Consider the following 8,719-nt stretch of genomic DNA (forward strand, 5'->3'; position numbering starts at 1 on the left):
GGTAGGTTGTTTGAGAAATGCTGGGTGAGAAGGAGACAGTCTGTTACCCACACTAATTTCCTGGGATCTCAGAAGAGATGAATGGTGCACCTGTAGCCCTTACCTGGGCAAGAAATCAGTTTGTAGACTGAAAAACAATTACCTTGCTTGCCTCCAGCTCTGAAAAGCACAGATCTCGTCTGTAGCCTTTGGGGTCAGGTGCCGACACGGCTTTTGCAGGGATATCTCATAAAAAGAATGGACTTTGGAAGTGCTCAGGAGTAGAAGAAACTCATAGGCCCTCCAAGAAGCATGGCTCTGTAAACCTGACATGAAACACGTGCAGTAAGATGGTGATTGTCCGGTTTGATCTCTAGGGTTCTGGCAGTGAAGTGCCTAAAGCCAGGACAAGGATAGAGAGCAATTCTTCGGGAAAATCTTCATGGTACAGCCCAGAATGGTGTATTTCATGGGAAGAAAAAGTAATATCATGTATCAAACAATGGCATAAAATTTCTATAGCCCAATGTGGCTCACAGAATTTTAAGTCCATGTTTACTCCCAAGTGCTTTACACAAAGGGAACATGCCTCCTTACTACATAGCAATCTATTTAAAAGTTGAATTTCTAAAGGAGTAAAAATAGAAGTAGTAACAGAATAGAGAAAGCCTGAATCAAGCCGCTAGGGGCAGAGAAGCCGCCCAGTCATTTATTTACCTCCAGAAGTAGCTGAGAAAGGTGGGAGATGGGATTGTCCAGAAGCCAAGTTGACCAAAAATAGGGGTGTCCAGATCCCGGGTTTTTGGCACCAATCTGTCAGCATCTGCCCTGGACTTAGCACGATCTAAGAGGAAGCAGAAAGAAAGAGACAAAGAGACAGAGTATCGATGGACACAGATAGCCTGAGCCTAAGCAGCCCAAGCAACTTGCACTGTCCAGACAAACTGAGAGCCTTTATTTATTTATTTTTATTATATAGAGAGGTTTTTGCTATTGGGCAGGTGCACTTGCCAGAAAGACAGACAGAAAGCAAGAAATTATCCCCCGGGGGGATGGCCACGGCACAATCCCTTCTCCTCCATTCTCTTCTCAGGATCTTGGGCATGCATGCACATGTGCCTGGCGTGAGTTTAAGCCTCCGGGTCCAGGACTCAAACCACAGTTCACTACATGGGAGTCCAGTGACATAGCCATTATGCCAACTGCTGGTCCCCTGGGAACCTTTATTTGTAGTCCAAAGCAACACTACATATGTGTATTTCATGACATTCCATAGATAAACTGATATTTTACAGACAATAAGAAGCAGGTAACAAATCTATAAGGGCTTAGACAAACTGGGCCAGGTGTATCTCTTTGCTACATCCATATCAAAGAGAAATCCCAATAAACTTCTTGTCTACTGGAAAGAAGCCTAGCTGCAGTTGTGGGGAGGATACTTTCTTGCAAACATCAAGGGGGGTGTTGATAAGGCTATAGAATCTTACAGAGGCAGAACAAGGGTTGTACTTTGCTAATTGGGGTCAAGATGTTTCCTGAATTCCATCAGATGTATCTGTTGGAAGGGCCCTGGAAAATTTCACCCTTTCCTCTGCCTGCAGTAAGGGTCAAGGAAAGGACAAGCTGTAAGATTTGGCTATAGCAAAAAGGGACAGGCGATGTTTGCTAAGAGCATGTCCCCACATCCTCAGGAACTCTTTCTGAACATGTTCCTACACTTCAAGAAGTTTTCTCATGGAAACCTTTGGGTCTTCTAAGTATACCATAACGTCATCTGCAAATAAAGATATTTTCAACTTGTCTTTTCCTATTCGAATGCCTTATATATTGCTCTCTTTATTATTGCATTGGCTAAGATTTCCAGCACTTTATTAAAAAGTATAGTGAAGAAAGTGGGCAGTTTTTAGTGAAAAGCTTTTAGTTTTTTCCCATTCAGTATAATGTTAGCTATAGGTTTTTCATGTATGGCTTTTATTGTGTTGAGAAATGACTCTTCTATACCAATCTTACTGAGAGTATTAATCATGAAAGGATGTTGTATTTTATCAAATGCTTTCTCTGCATCAGTTGAAATGATCACATAGTTTTTATCTTTCTTTCTGTTAATACAGTGTATTATATTTATGGCCTTGCATATGTTGAATCACCCTTGCAACCCTGGGATAAAGCCTAGCTGGTGTGATGAATAATCTTTGTTATATGTTGTTGGATACAATTTGCATGTATCTTGTTGAGAATTTTTGCATGTATATTCATCAGAGACATTGTTCTTTTTTGTCATGTTCTTATCTGTTTTGGGAATGAGGGTGATGGAGGGGTCACAAAATGAATTTGGAAGGTTTCCTTTCTTTTGGATCTTTAGAAATACTTTGTGTAGGATAGGAGTTGACTCTGTCTTAAAAATTTTGTAGAATTCAGAAGTGAAGCCATCCAGACCAAGGCTTTTCTTTGTCGGGAGGTTATTTATTACTGATTCAATTTCATGGCTTGTTATGGGCCTATTAAGGTTTTCTATGTCCTCCTGATTCAATCTTGGGAGATTATATGCTGCTAGGAATTTGTCCATCTCCTCCATGTTCTCTTGTTTGTTGGCATATAGTCACTCATAGTATCCTCTAATGATGGTTTGTATTTCTATTGTGTCTGTTGTAATGTTGCTTGTTTCATCACATATTAGAGTTGTCTGGTTTCTTTCTGTCTTCTTCTTTATCAGTCTAGCTAATGGTGTGTCAATCTTGTTCATCTTTTCAAAGAACCAGCTTTTGCTTTCATTTATTTTCTGTACAGTTCATTTATTTTCTATTTCATTTATTTCTGCTCTAATCTTTATGATTTATTTTTGCCTGGTATTTTTGTTGTTGTTGTTGTTTTTCAAATTCCCTGAGGCATGATGTTGTATATTTGCCATCTTTCCATCCCTTCCTTATGCACATAATTGCTATGAGTTATTTCTCTCTTATGACTGTTTTTGCCTTGTCCCATAGATTGTGGAAACTCATGTACTCATTATTATTTGTTTCCATAAATTTTTTGATTTCAGAATTAATTTTTTCAGTAGTTAAAAAGTCATTCAGAAATAGGTTTTTTAGTTTCCATGTGTTTGTGTATTTACAAGGATATTTCTTGAAATTAATATCGAGTTTAATTCCATCATGGTGAGAGAAGATGCTGGATATAGTTTCTATGCCTTCGAATTTGTAAAGGCTTGATTTGTGCCTTTTCATATGGTCAATCTTTGAAAAGGTTCCATGCTGGGGTGAGAAAAATGTATATTTTGTAGTCTTAGGATGGAAAGTTCTGTAGATGTGTGTCAAGCCAATTCGATATATAGTATCATTTAGGTCCTGTATCACTTTATTTATTTTTTGTCCAGAAGATCTGTCTAAAGGAGATAATGGGATGTTGAGATCCCCCAAAATTACAGTGTTGCAACTTATCTCTCCTTTTAGCTCTAGCAGTCTTTCCATCTTTTATTTAGGTGCTTCTGATTTGGGTGCGTAGATATTTATGTTATGTCTCCTTGCTGAATTAGCCTATTTATTATAAAAAATCCTGCTTTTTTGGTTGAAATTGTTTTTCATTTAACACTTTGACTATATGTTTGCATTCTTTCCTTGTCTGCATTTTTTCCATTGAGAGATCCGATGTTAGCCTGATGGAATAAACTTTATAGATAACTTGAGATTTCCCTCTGGCCAATTTTAGTATCTTGTTTTTGTCTGTGGTTTTTGGCCAATCTGGTTATGATGTGCTTGGAGAGAATCTTCTTGGGTTGATTCTATTTGGGGTCCTATGCATTTCTTGGGTCTGGATATTTGAATGCCTCTCTAGATTTGAAAAGTTTTCTTCCAGGATTTCATGGAATAAATTATCAATGCTCTTGTTATTTCTTCTTCTGGGATACCAATTATCCAGATGTTGGAGCGCTTGATGGCATCCAATATTTCTCATATATTATCCTCACTTTTCTTGGTTGTGTTTTCAATATTTTTGATACGTTTTTCTAGGTCAGAGGTTTTGTCTTCTACATTCAAGATTCACTCTTCTGCATGGTCTAATCTACTTTTTAATACTTTCAAGGGAGGTTTTTTTTTTTTTTTTTTTTTTTTTTTTTTTTTTTGTTTTTTTTTTTTGGAGACAGAGAGAGACAGAGAGACAGAAAGTGAGAAATCACTCTCCAGGAGGGATGGCCACACCACAATCACTTCTCCTCCATTCTCCTCTCGGGATCTTGGGCACACACACACACACACACACCTGGTGTGAGTTTTAAGCCACCGGGTCTGGGACGCAAACCACAGTCGACTAAGTGGGAGTCCAGCGACATAGCCATTACGCTAACTGCTGGTCCCTCAAGGGAGGTTTTAATTTCCTGTATCACATTTTTCATCCCTAACAGTTCCATTTGATATTTTTTAAGGTGTCTATTTCTTCTTTCAAATTGTGAAAGGACTTTCTCATCTCCTGGAGCTTGTTGTCTCTTTTCTCTTGCATCTCAATTACCTTGGTCATTACAAATATTCTTAATTGCTTCTCTGACACGTCCACAACTTTCATTGTGGTGTCTGTGGGTGATGCAGAATTGATGTTTTCCCTTGGGGGAGAGACATTTTGTTGGTTGCTCATATTTCTTGTGCCTTTGCAATTGTTCCTAGTCATCCGGGGATCCATACGTTCCTTCTTAAATTATTCGAGGCATCTCTGAGTGTTCAAAGGTGTGCAGGTGTAGAAAACTGGTGATCTCTATTCTGCTCTGCCTCCCTGTTACTCACTAGAACCCTGCACTGTTGTCACTGATCCTGGTTGACCCAAAGTCTCTCCTGTTTCTAAAGAACAGGTGTGCCTCCAACTGATATGCTGATCTTCACCTCAGGAGCAAAGATAAGATCCCATGGCATGTGCTATCCAAAACACTGAAGCCCTGAGAGTCCAAAGGCGAGGTGGGAGGAGATGAGCCACAGGTCTCAGCTATCAGGCCCAGCAGCCATAGGCAGCCTGGTGTCCGGCAAGGCTGCTCACTTGAACCAGGCTCTCACAATACATATTGATAACTTCAAAGTAGTCAAATCTTTTGACCCAGTAATTATCTTTCTGGGAATCTAGCTAATGCATATCTTCAGTATATGGACAAAGACCTTGCACAAACTGTCCATCACAAATAATCTAGACAACAATTGAGATGTCCAGTTTATAATCTTGGATGTGAGGAGCTTAGAAGTTGCTACTCTCTTCTGACCGCAAGTCAAATGTTGAACAAACTGAAAAATACAACTTCTTTTAGTGATATCATAGAGAAATCTGAAAGTAGATTGATAGATTAGAGAGAATCATATTGGAGTAGAAACCCATGAGATGAAACCTCTGGAAGAACCTGTGCCAGAAGAGAGAAACCTAAATATAATTGACAAATTACTAGAGATTCCATATGGACAAGTCAGAGAGAGAAAAAAGGGAGGGTCAATCCTACAATGTGCGTCACCCATGCCCACATTTTTGTGAGTTTTACTTCCAGGGACACAACAGTGACAGTGACTATCAGAAAAATCCCAATATGCCAGCGTATTATGTCCTTAACAAGGTCTGCCCTCAGGAGAAACTGCTTAACCACAGCCTAACATGCTGAGATTTTATCAGAGCCTGCTGACCTGAGAGAAGAGAAATGCCAACTGCAGCTTGGTTTTGAAGTTGTACTACAGTTATGGGAGAAACTAAGTGAAGGATACATGAGACACTACTATTTTGCAGCTTACATTAAGTCTATTGCAAAATAAAAAGTTAAATATTTTAAATTTTAAAGAATGAAAGAAAAGTTGGGGAAATTTGCTGCCAGTTGATCTGCCTTGCAAGATGTGTTACAAGAAATGTACTGGCCCAGCCACAGTGATGCAGTTGGAGAACACTACTCTGCAATTTTGGAAGCCATATGGAAGATCAGGATTTGGTTCCTGGGTTGACATGTACATGCCAGCTGGCTCTGACTTTCCACATGGGGGAAAGAAAACACCCAACTCCAGGTCACTTTAGCTGTTGTATTCCACCTAAGGGAAAAGGGGAGGACTGAGAAGCATGTGTGAAGTTCATAGTACAAAGGCATAGGCTCAAGTAAAAGACCAGGACATAATCAGAGGACTATAGAAAGCTTCCCCTTCATCCACACCTTACCATTAAATTGCTAAAGTCCTACTTAAAGAAGTTCCTTTTACTTAACACATCACATCTAGCTATCAAGAAAAAAAAATTACAGGACATTCTAAAAAAAGAGAAAGCACAGTTTGAAGAGATAGAAAAAGCATCTGAACCTGACTCAGATATGGCAGAGAATGTTGAGATTATTAGACCAGGAATATAAAACAGATATGATTAATATGTTATGCAAGCTGTAATGAACAAATCAGATAGCAAGGAAGAACAGAGAGGTAGTACAAGCAAAGAGACTGACATTCTGAGAAAGAACAAAAAAATAAATAATAAATGTGAGAGGGCAAACACACTGTGACAGAAATGAAAAATTTCTTTGATGGACTTATTGGTAGACTGGACGTGGCTGTGGAAAGATTCTTTAAGTTTGAGAATATATCCATAGTAATTTCTAAAATGGAAAAGGCGAACAGAAAAAAAAAGACAAAAAACAAAAACAAGCCAGGATTCCAGAAGTATAGGACAGTTACAAAAAATGTAAATATATGAGTAAGAAGAACATCAGAAAGAGAAGAGAGAATGAAACAGAAGAAATATTAAAACAGTAATGACTGAGAATTTTCCCCAAACTAATGTCAGAAACCAAAGCACAAGTCCAGGAAGCCTGGAGTACACCAAACAGGATAAAGGACAAAAATTATACCTAGACATATCATTTCCAAGTTATGGAAGATCAAAGACAAAGGAAAAATCCTGAAAGAAGCTAGAAGAAAAATACCTTACCAAAGATTAAAAATTACATTTTGACTTCTCCTTAGAAACCATACATGGAATGAGATAATGAACTGAAATATTTAAAATGTCAATAGAGATTTTGTTTAGGAAAAGCACAAACCCAGGCCCATCTCCACATGGATCCTGCACTTTAGCTGTGAAATATTGCTTTCAGAGACTTAAAATGAAGATTTTCTGCTGAGACTTCTTCCTCACTTATTTCTAGTGGATAGTGTTACCTGTTTCGTTCTCTCCATGTCTGTCTCTCTGTGTCTCCCTGAGTCTTTTAATTAAAAAAAAAAATTAAAGGTATTCTCTGGGCTCTCAAGCCCCTTTATTGTGTTAATAGATGCCTCTCCCCATTTTGTTTAGGAAAGGTACAAATCCAGGCCCATTTCCACATAGATCTTGAACTTCAGCTGTGAAATATTGCTTTCACATAGTGTGCAAGTGTGCCATGCAGCTTTCAATTTTTGCTTTTAAAGTTAAAATTTGTAGTTTTTATTATACTTTTTTCTTTATATTTTATATTTTTTCTTTCTTTTTCTCTATTTCTTTTCTTTTTCTTTATCTTTACTCGTTGGCTTCTCAGCTCCTACACAGTAAATGTCTAGACAGGTCCAAGTGAACAGGAGCTAAACATCTGAATACAATTAGGGTCAAAATATTCCTTTATTCCCACTGATTCTGATGCACAAAAAGTGAGAATGGAATGGAAGGGAGATTGCAGATCACCTCCTCCTGCACGCCTCTGAACACTCAGACTGAACTTCAGGAATTAGAAGAAATGCACCATCTATCAGATGACTAGAAATCACCACAGGGTCACAAGAAATATGGAAAAATAAAAAAGAAAATATTTCTTCTCCAAGAAAAAAATAATAACTCCTCTTCATCCTCAGAAGTATGATGAAATTCATGGAAATGTCAGATAAAGAATTTAGAATGTTTATGGTGACAAAGCTCAGAGATCAAAGAGAAGAGAGACATGAACTGCCAAAAAGGCAGGGAAAGGAGCTGACAAGCTTCAGGAGGTGAGGAAATTCTTGCAAGATCTAAAAGAGAAAATTCATACTATAAAAAAGAATCAAATGGACCTGTTAGAGATGAAGACTATAATACAGGAAGTCAAAACCTCCCTTGAAAGTATTAAAAGCAGACTAGATAATACCGAAAATGGAATCTCAGATGTAGAAGATAGAAATGCTGGCCTGGAAAAATCCACCATGAAGACTGAGAACATGGCTTGAAAAAATGAGAATACCATACAAGAAATACTAGATACCATCAAATGTCCAAACACCCGGATAATTGGTGTTTGGTATCCCAGAAGGGGAAGAGACCCATAAGGACATTTTCAATCTATTCCATGAAATCCTGGAAGAAATCTTTCCAAACCTAGAGAGGGATTCAAAGATCCAGTCCCAAGAAATACAAAGGACCCTCAATAGAATCAACCCAAGAAGATCTCCAAGACACATTATAACCAGATTGAGCAAAACGAAAGACAAAGACAAGGTACTAAGATTGACAAGAGAGAAACATCAAGTTACTACAAAGTATATCCCATCAGGCTGACAGCGTATCTCTCATCGGAAACAATGTGAGTGAGGAAAGAATGGGATAATATATTCAAAGTGTTGAGGGAAAAGCAATTGCAACCAAGGATACTATACCTTGCAAGATTATCCTTCATATGGGAAGAAAAGACAAGAACATTCTCACATAAACAAAATGTGAAAGAATTTACCAGCACCAGACCAGATCTCCAAGACGTTCTGCAGGGAGTGCTGTACCAGGAAAATTAAATACAGTCACACAGAAATAA

The 8,719-nt window shown here is 38.2% G+C and overlaps 1 long non-coding RNA gene across 1 annotated transcript in view; it reads right to left on the reverse strand.

Annotated features, from left to right (window-relative positions):
• Positions 1–726: 726 nt before the first annotated feature.
• LOC102478295 (uncharacterized) overlaps positions 727–8,719 on the reverse strand; it is a 19,080-nt gene continuing 11,087 nt past the window's right edge. Inside the window, exon 3 of the long non-coding RNA XR_336954.2 lies at positions 727–823. This is a non-coding gene — a long non-coding RNA (uncharacterized LOC102478295). The remainder of the gene's footprint in view (positions 824–8,719) is intronic.

The sequence above is a fragment of the Tupaia chinensis genome, unplaced genomic scaffold (assembly GCF_000334495.1).
Source record: "Tupaia chinensis unplaced genomic scaffold, TupChi_1.0 Scaffold143814_1, whole genome shotgun sequence".
Lineage (NCBI taxonomy): Eukaryota > Metazoa > Chordata > Mammalia > Scandentia > Tupaiidae > Tupaia > Tupaia belangeri.